This window comes from Sturnira hondurensis, unplaced genomic scaffold, assembly GCF_014824575.4.
Source record: "Sturnira hondurensis isolate 20B ecotype Veracruz unplaced genomic scaffold, ASM1482457v3 Scaffold0018525, whole genome shotgun sequence".
NCBI classification, from domain to species: domain Eukaryota; kingdom Metazoa; phylum Chordata; class Mammalia; order Chiroptera; family Phyllostomidae; genus Sturnira; species Sturnira hondurensis.
In genome coordinates, this window is record NW_028091156.1 from 6920339 (window position 1) to 6929992 (window position 9654).

Below are 9654 nucleotides of genomic sequence, written 5' to 3' on the forward strand. Positions count from 1 at the left end.
TAAAGGTTATTCTCTCTCATCTCCCCCTGACTCCCCACTTCCCAGGGGATGAGGGACTTGATCGCTGCTCCCCTGGCTCATCGCTGAGAAAATCAGCTTTGACTAATTAATCTCTACCAAGGTGCATTACATGCCCCTCACTATGAGACAGATATTTGAAACAGCATTAATAATGGGTAGCGTACATTGGAAAACTCGTTTCTCTCCCTGCTCTTTCCCACCCCCCCACCCCCCACCGCTGGATAAATATATCAACACATGCCATGAAACCACAGAAGGGAAGCCATGGCCCCTGAAGATCACTTGGGAGTTTGTCTCTCCAATAAAGGCATCCACGTCTGAAATCACTCTCATACAAAACCAATCTGGGCTAGGACCGTAACTCTGGGCGGTGCCAGCGTATTGCCAAGAACTGTCTATAAACCTACATGGCTCCTTCCTCAGTCAACAGATTACAGGGAACCCTCCTGGGCCCCGAGGTGGCATGCAGAAAGAAGAAGCCACGTTCCCGGAAGGTGTCCCCTGAGCACCTGTGCCTCTGAACATGGAGCTTATTTTTGCCTGTGGACTTGCTCGAGCCTGATCTCATTGACACCACTTCTGTTGAACGACGGGGTGTGCTTACACACGTACCGCTTTATGGCCCGGATGTGTGTGTGTGTGTGTTCTCATCCCGTGATCTCGACTATTGTGCTGCCCTGGAATTATTGCATTTGGTAGAGAAGGACACATCAGGTGACCACCATTCTTTCCCGCATCACGGCAGACATGGACTGTGTTCCTGACCCTGCGGAGTTCCTGAAGAGCTCTTACCCAAGCAACCTAGGGAAAGTAATCACAGAAGTTGCCTGGTGTATACTCCTGGAGACAATGACCTGTGGCCAGAAACTACACAGGAGAAAGGACCTCACAAATTATATAGAACTGACATTCTAAATAGCTCTTTAAATGAATAGGTGTTTCTCTAACTTTTTTTCTTGTTGCTGTTCATGATGCATTCCCATTGCGAGAGAGGTCTAATTTTCTTCTCAGGCGTTCTAAAAGAAAACATGATACAAACTATGGTAATTGCTTAAAAATAGAATGCTGTGCCACCACCATCCTTCAAACACGCCACATCCTATTTTGACAAATGTCATAAACTATAACTATCGGATACACTTGGTGGCCCTTTCCTCAGGGAGGTTTGCATTTGATTCAGGCAGGTTTGATTCCTGAATCTACAGGGAGAAAGTAAAAAGAAAGAAAAGCATTTACTTTGTAAAGGCTGCAGTGGGGGGGTGGGGAAGAACTTCTTTTAGGAAACGGAATGCCAATATGACATTGTTCGTGTATACAGTTCTGATTGGGCTACTATTTACCCATCCCGGCCCACAGGAAGACCCCCCCAGAAGCAGAAATATGGCACACCTGTGAAGAAAGGGCTGTAGGCCTGTCCACATGTCACAAATAGCAATAAGGTGGAGTGATTTCCTTTCAAAGAGCTCTCCAAGTATTGCACGTACAGGGATTACAGTATTCAAAGCAGAGTGAGACATCCCAAGAAATTGGAGTGAGACATCTCGAGAAACTGGTGACTTTTACTGCCCGTGCTTCACCATGGCAACCGAGGCTGCCCATTTGGGCTCTTCTAGCTCCTTTTGGCATCCTGAAAATGTCTCTGGGTATCCTTGTGGTGGTTACCCCAGCCTGGCAGGTATTCGACATAAATGAGAAATGCAGTTGGAAATGCAGTTGCTGCCGGGGCTTTAAAACATAAAATGGGAGGAAGTGGTGACAAGAATAATCTAAGAACTGCAGTTACTGTCACCCGTAAGGATAATCTGAGAATTGCAGCGGAGCCAAGAGCATTAATATTTGGTTTTGGAATAGATCATCAAATTCAGGGAGTCTTCTCATTGAACTTGAACGAATGCTCAAATGAGTGTTTGCCCTGGGGATATCCAACAACCCATCCTTCTAGCCTGTATTTAACGTTGTTCTGCATGCGGGGTACAAAGTGGACAATCCAAATCAATTAATGGAGAATTGATTGTATATGTGAAGTCATGACACATGCAAGCGGGATGAGGGGAAAAAGAAGAAATGGATGAGGCAAGAGGTATATCTCCCATGTTCCCAGGTCCACATTGCTGGTCTCCAATCAAATCCGTAACCCTATCCCCTGAACTGAAGCAGAACGCTTACAATAGTCACGGGTCACAAGACAAAATCCTTTATTCCCAAGGCAAATAGCATTTCAAAATGATGCTCCGTGCAATGAAGGTTTGTTGGGAAAATTTTTTTTTTCTTTTCACATATGGCAATATTTATCTTCAAAGTTTTTCTCTTTGGCTCACATCTCCTTTGTAAGGCAGCTGGTCTTGTGTGGCCTAATTGTGAGATGATTTGTTGTGTGATTCAGTAGCCTTGTTTATCTGTACAGTGGTTCAGTGGAATTTATAAACTGCATGATATTGCTCTGGAGTGTTTTCTTTTTATTAAGAAGCCACATTGGCTCCAGCATTCATGACTGGGCTTCTAATTAGCTGGACCATTCAAGGTATTTTCATCCCCACTTCCTCTGCTAATTAATGACATTCCACAAGAAAGAAACTCTTGCATTTAAATGAAGAGATGGAGCAGAACATGCAAAGAGAGCTAGAGCAATGAATCAAGTTGAAATCCATCTTTGTTGTGCGTACAAGCGCTTGTTAACAAATACTCAAATGTAACTAATACAAGCTGTAAGTTATTTCTAATTAGTCCTAGCTGTTCTCGGGACTATCAAGTCGAGCCACAGAGTCTGTTAGAAAAGAGCCCTTTTGCTATTCTTGGTCTGTCCCTGAGAAACCCTCAGTAAATGGTCCCAGTGACTTGTCACACGTTCTTTAATGATGAAATGTAACCAGTATTGCCAGGCCTATAAAAAGTTCTAAGAGCAATGTGACCTTCCCATTTAGTTTCCTTTATTAAAAGGAAGGTGCATGTGGGTTTCTTGTTTTCTTTCAACCAGAATATTTCTAAATAAAAGATGAGTGGAATTTTCAAAGGACTTCAGGGGTAAAAAAAAATGAGTAATTCCAGATTCTGGGATGAGACCTGAACTCTTACAAGGATACATTGAAGTTGGAGAGAAAGGTTAGAGGCAAAATAAAGGGTCACAGGAGAAAAGCGCTTCAGCAATTGGTCAAGCATTTTCCTACATGGTGTTGCTTCGGTGAGTGAGTCAGACCAGTCTGGTCTTCTGGCTTTTCAGCCCCACAATGGCCTTAGATGGAGTCAGCAGCTTGGGGAGAGACTCACACACTGAGTTCCCCACAGGAGATTAATGGAGAAACCAAAAGGTCAATGTGCTCATTTATTATGGGGGATATCCTATGTCCACTGTCCAGACTGCTTGCCCCTCCCATCTGAGACATCCCTGTCCATGTGCTGAGTAGCTGAGAATCTGGGCTGTTACTCTGAATGTTGCTTGGTTGGCATGAAACTCAAACAAGTGGGTGGAAAATGTCTTGAGGACCAGGTCATTGAAGCAGTTACAACCTCAGAACAAATGGGGTTAGAGTCCTGATACCAGAGCAAATATCATGGAGTCCTGATACGGGAACAAGAGGCCTGAGGGCCAGAGAGAGCTCCCCTTTACTGCATACGATTGTGCTTGAGAACTGGAAGTTCAGACAGAGTACATTCCCATCACAAAACGCCTGTAAAAATAACAATTGCCATAAACAATGTCACGGCAACCCATCCCACAATTTCTTTTCGCATTAGGATGCACGTGAACAAAAGTCTCCAGTCATCACCGGTAGCCTCTAGTTTTCCCAAAATGCCTAATGTACAGAGCCAGCTGGGAAGAAGCCAGCTGTTACCTTTGCACCGTTTGGGACTTTGCTGGCACCTCTGGAGCAGACCGAGGAAAGGCCCAATGGCGAAGGGGCATCGACTCTGTAGCCTGACTCTGCAGCAGGCCCGTCAATATTCCCTGAAGTCTTCAACAGGCTTATTGTCTTTCAAGTTCATTTTGTAATAATCCTGGCAGGAAGTGAGAAGGCCCAGTGTGAGTCATACAGAAATACATCCTTTCAAAAAAAAAATAACAAAAACAAAACCTAGTTGACCTTCCCAACTTGTTCAGATGTACACTGCTTAAAAATGTTGCTTGTTTTTATTTCACACTCACACACTCATGCACTCACACAACAGGTACTGCAAGGAAATAGGGTTGGCTGTTGGTTGGAAGTAAACCCTGGGCCTAGGGTGATGGTCAGGAGCACAGAGGGACAAGGAGAAAGGCAATTAATTCAGAGAGGAAACTGGACTGGATCTGACACCTTTACCAGCCTGGTTGTGCTCAATTTAATTTTTTTTCACTTTACTCCTCGTCTGGACTCAAGCAGGTTGGGGGCAGCAGTGTAAAAACAACCTCGTCCAGAAAGTCTGGTCACCAGTCATTCTGCCCGAAACAGGAAACAAAAAGAATTCTGCGTAGAGAGGGCAAGCCGGGCCTGGCCTGGCCTGTTGTCCTTGCATGTGGGGGAAATAACCAGAATCTCCTGAGTCCAAAAAGTCAGAGTGGAAAGCAGATTTTTTTTTTTTGCTTTTAAATGCTCACTTAGCTCTGGTTTTCAGGGTACCCAGGACAAGCTTCAGATGGAAATGTCATTGTGGGCAGAATGTCATCCCACAATCTCTTCTCCCCTCTACTCTCAAAACCATTTCTAGGCAATGATTCTTTTAAGCTGTAGACAAATGTAAAGGGTAATTTTTCTTTTGTCTAATCTAGGGGTGTCAAATTCATTTTCGCCGGGGGCCACCTCAACCGTGCGGTTACCTTCAAAGGGCTGGAGGTAACTTGAGGACTGTGTAAATGTAACTACTGCTTAACTAGGGGCAAGGAGCTTGGTGCTACCGCCCGGGACAAGGTGGAGGGCCGGTTCCGCCCGAGGGCCTTGGGTGGCCTTGGGTTTGCTGCCTCTGATCCAAACCCTTTTATCCGTCTCTCCTTTTGGATCCTCTCCTTCCTCATCCATTACCATTTGCTTCCTTTGAAAAAGACGAGCCCGGGCTGGGTACTCGGGTGGTTAGAGCGTCATTCTGATGTCCTGGGCAGGGCACCTACAAGAACCAACCAATGAACGCATCAGTAAGTGGAAAAAAATAAATCAGTGTTTCTATCTCTCTCTCTAAAATCAATCAGTAAAAATAAGATTGAAAAACGATGGCATATTATTTTTTAAAAAATAAAAATAGAAAAAGAAGACACCGTACTCACATTATGGTCTCCACTAGAATAGCTCTAAGACCTATTCTTGGACTGATCTACAAAGAATTTGCTCACCACTCCCTTCAGATTTAGGAGCATTAACCTTTGGAACTCAGTCTTCACATGCAGGTCAGGGTATTTTTAAGAATGGGAAAACCCAGGATACCGATAAACAACAAGGGTTCCAAGCGGGGGTTATTTTTAGACCTGACATTCCGAAGTATATAAAGCAACAGATACCCAACCGGTTCTCATTCGGGGGCACGTGCACTTCCTGTCCCCTCCTCAGATGGGGCAGGTCTGGCGAATCCGTACACACACCCGCCCACTGCCTCACTGCCACCATCTCTAATTTAGATCGTAACCCAAACTATGAGGAGGAGCACTTGAAGGCTGGTTGTTTCTCCCAAGCAGTCTTGAACTCTGGGGCGGTGTAATGGGAAATTGCCCTTTTCATCCACTTTCCCAAGGGTAAGTGGATGTTACCCTTCCTGTGGTTACTACCAACAGCCAGCCTCTGAGAAGTGGACAGAGAGGCCGTTGAAGAGAATGGAAAAAGCCCCCTTCCCCAACAAGGCATGCACAATTCGCCGTGGAAAAGAAAGTAGTAGGACTTGGATGCTGAACTCATGTGTGCTGATGTAGAACACGCCTTAAAGGGACAAGCAAACTACAGCTCAAAGTAAAACTATCGAGCACACGTTAATGGGGCTTTTGTTTGCCACTAATCTAGGGCACATGTCCCCCCTAAAGGACTAGAGGGGTCTGAGGATCATGGGGACTGTGGGTCCTGTTCCTCAGGAAAGAAAAACTGCGGTGTGGGGCCAGCCCCTGGAGAGAATCAAGATCTCTGGTTGCTTTTACCCCAATTGTCTGAGTCTGTTTTTGCTCTGGAGAAGGAGCATCAGGATGCTAATGATTTTTAAAGTCTTGGTTAGTGGACACCCTGCTCTCTGGGATTCGTTTAAAAAAATATCCAGCCAGTGGGGGGAAGAGCAAAGGGCATAGAAATGAGCATTAATATACTACTCTTGCTACTTCTGTGTATGTTGAAACTTTCCATAATACAAAGCTAAAATTGTCTGTAGCCGTTCATTTCTTTTCAATGCCCGCTCTTTGAATGACTCTTTTAAAAAAGCACATTTTCCCGGTTTAATTCACAGAGTTAGCACTTGCAGCCTCGTTGAGGGGAGGGGGCGGGATAGAGCAGGGTAAACAAACAAAAAAAAACCCAAGACACTGGGGCCCCAAATCCTGCCTGAGCGCTTGCTAACAGAAGATTTTAGGCAAAATGACTCAATCTCCCTGAACTCAGTCATCTCACAGGAGAAAGTTGAAGAAGTCAATAGGTCTTAAAAAGTCCTGACACGACAGGGGAATGGATAAGTGCCAGTTTTATTTTTCAACAAAACCATCGGCCTATAAGATGCTGAGTTTATTTCGAACTCCAAAGAAACAGATCTGGTGTTCCTTTAGGCTTATATTTGACCAACAAATATTAATCGCCTTTTGTGTGATTTGAAGAGTGATGGACACTGTTCAAAATCCCATAGGACCGTGGTTTCCGAGGGGTCCATAGCCTAGTGGTTGGCAGAAATAGAAATGTGTACAGCCTGTCGGGAAAAGCCAGAGCGGGGGTGTGTATGTGGAGGGAGCAAAGTCCAGAAGGGCCCTCGATTAGGGCACCCTCCCTCCGGACCACGAAGCCCTGCTGCACAGACTTCTGGGGAATCCAGTCCAGCTCCCTGTCCAGTCCGTTGCCTCCCTGACCATATCCTAGGTAACCGGCGGCCGGCCACGGAAACGGGACATACACAGTGGAAGGAGACCAGAGCAAATAACCTCTGCATTTCCACTCATGCCAGGACAGGCCCTCTGAATTGTTAACAAACAGAACAGAACTGCTGGAAGGAACGTAGCGGATCAGAGGGTTCCGCTTGAGGGGCAGAGGTTGGGGGAGATATCAGGAAAGCCCTTGAGTACTGGAGAGGCTGTTTATTGCCAGTGCGTGGACAGTGGCAGAGCCCTGAGGGTGTGAGAGAAAGCAGTCTCTTGCAGGATCTGCCTTTGGTTAAGGGACAAAGAAGATTTGAAAACTGAACAAGAGGAAAAAAAGGCGGGGTGACGGGGGTGGGGGGGTCCAGAGACAAAGGCCACAGCCAAAGCACTCACCCCTCCTGTTGTTTATTGGCTCTATCACCACTGTCCCCCAATGTTACCGTCAGGCTGTGAGTCTCTTTCAGGAAGCGTTTGGTGGTGAGTCATCTCCAAACTATGCTCGAAGCTGAACACCCTCCTGTGATCTGTGAAGCTCCTCAGCTGGCTTTAACTGGGTCTGGTTTGGAATCCCATCTCTGNCGGGGGGGGGGGGGTCCAGAGACAAAGGCCACAGCCAAAGCACTCACCCCTCCTGTTGTTTATTGGCTCTATAACCACTGTCCCCCCAATGTTACCGTCAGGCTGCGAGTCTCTTTCAGGAAGCGTTTGGTGGTGAGTCATCTCCAAACTATGCTCGAAGCTGAACACCCTCCTGTGATCTGTGAAGCTCCTCAGCTGGCTTTAACTGGGTCTGGTTTGGAATCCCATCTCTGTGGCAACCCACAGACAAGGTCACCTTAGCTGCCACGGTCTCACACACTGCAGCCACACCTGCCTTGCCCAGGGGACTTCCAGGAGATGAGAGGGGGAGAGAGTCGGAAACCTGGATGATGTGGGTTCGTTTTTAGGAAGAGACGGCAGAGGCTCATTGTAACGAATAGTTTTACAGCAAGACCCTCTACAGACTCCAGGCAACAGGCAAATGAGAATTAGACCCATGAATCAAAGCAAGGGACGTGGGGAGACTGACTTTCATCCCCAAATAGCCTAGAGGCACTTCGCTGTGTGTCTTGCTGTGCACTGGCGGAGCAACCTGCCCAGGTAAGCTCCGCCCCTTCCTTTCAGATGTAAATCCCTTGGCCTCCAGGCTCTTCAGAGAGTCAGCAACAAAAACCCTGTGTCCAGGCTGGACGGCAATCCTAACAAAATTGTTACATTTCCTTACAAAAATGGAGAGCCTTTAAGGGTGTATTTAATTCTTCCTTAGCTCTACAGGACGGGGGATGCTCCTTGGCTTTAGGTTCTTGATGTTGCTGTGTGGCTTTGCCTTCTCAGTGAAAATTGTTTGTCCGTAGAACAGTAGCAGTGTAACTGCAGAACCAGCTCAACGCGGGGCTGTCCTGTTTAAGGAGTTTGCCTGTTTTCGGAGACAAGATGCCAAACTGCAAGTCATGCTGATGAGGCATATGCAGAGGAGAGAACTTTGACCTCCACCTGCACCCGGAACCAAAGTCTCACCCTTCTCCCCATGGAATCAAAGGATCAGTGAAACCAGAAAAGTCAGCATTCAGGTTGCCGGTCACCACCAGCACCGATAAGTAGAGACAGGGATTGAATCTTCGTGGGCACTTTATTCAGATGCCAGCGCTCTGAGAAGGTGGTGGGGTTACATACCATCTAAAAACCATCTTACATCTCATCCCAAGCCAACCATTTTTACAAGGAGAAGAACAGGGTAGATTAGGGGTTTGGAATTCAGGGGAGAAAGTTAATCGGATAAAAACCGCAGCCCAGCAATCGTCCTAGCATCCTTTCAATCTGATTCTTTCTCTGTGTCCATCTCCTCCTGGAACACACTGGCTCCTGGACCTTCTTGATGGCTCGCAATCCATCTGGGGCACAGAAGTCAAACTGTTTTTGAGTCTCCTGGAGTCAGGGTTTGCCCAGTCTACAAGTGAAAAGGGAAGTTTATACTGTAAGGCTCCATGGGTGACCTAAGAGAACCATGGGTTCTCTTTCCATATGGGTTTTCTTCCTGGTCTCTTGAAGTCTTGACCAATAGCCCATGGAATGTGTCAAGTCTAATTGCCTGTGTGGATTGGCACAAGTCATGCCTCCAAATGAGAAGGTTGTCACATATCACATAGTCCTGCACAGGGATAAATGTGGTCTGGAAAGTGTTTTATCGAAACATTCCTTAAAAGCAATGGGGTTCTGCCATGGTAAGGGGCAGGTGCCCTTTACGGAACCAGCTGAATGAATTTCCAGAATGCCGAGGTTTCAACAGGTGCCAGGGCACTGCCCCTTCCTCTGCTCCAGGGAATGCAGACCTCCTCTCCCCCCCTGACAACATCAGACATCGGCCAGTTGCACTCTGGGGATACTCTGGCCCAGCGGTAACCAGGGCAACATTCCAAAATAAGTGGGTAATTGGAGAGTTCTGAAGACAGACAAGGCTCTGTAGACCTGGGCTCACTTTGGGGTGAGCCTCCTAATTGATGAGCGACATACACAGGTGTTGCCTGATGGGCAGGTAATAGCTGTCCAACAAACCAAGTTTTTGGAACGGGTTTGAAGAAAGCTCGGGGGTG

At 46.7% G+C, this 9654-nt stretch overlaps 1 long non-coding RNA gene across 1 annotated transcript; it reads right to left on the reverse strand.

Annotated features, from left to right (window-relative positions):
* Nucleotides 1-1654: 1654 nt before the first annotated feature.
* Nucleotides 1655-7568, reverse strand: LOC119003200 (uncharacterized). The gene is made up of 4 exons (XR_005069896.1): nt 7465-7568; nt 5016-5097; nt 3852-4014; nt 1655-1746 (listed from the first exon to the last, which is right to left on the reverse strand). It is a non-coding gene; the product is annotated as an uncharacterized LOC119003200 (long non-coding RNA).
* Nucleotides 7569-9654: the final 2086 nt, after the last annotated feature.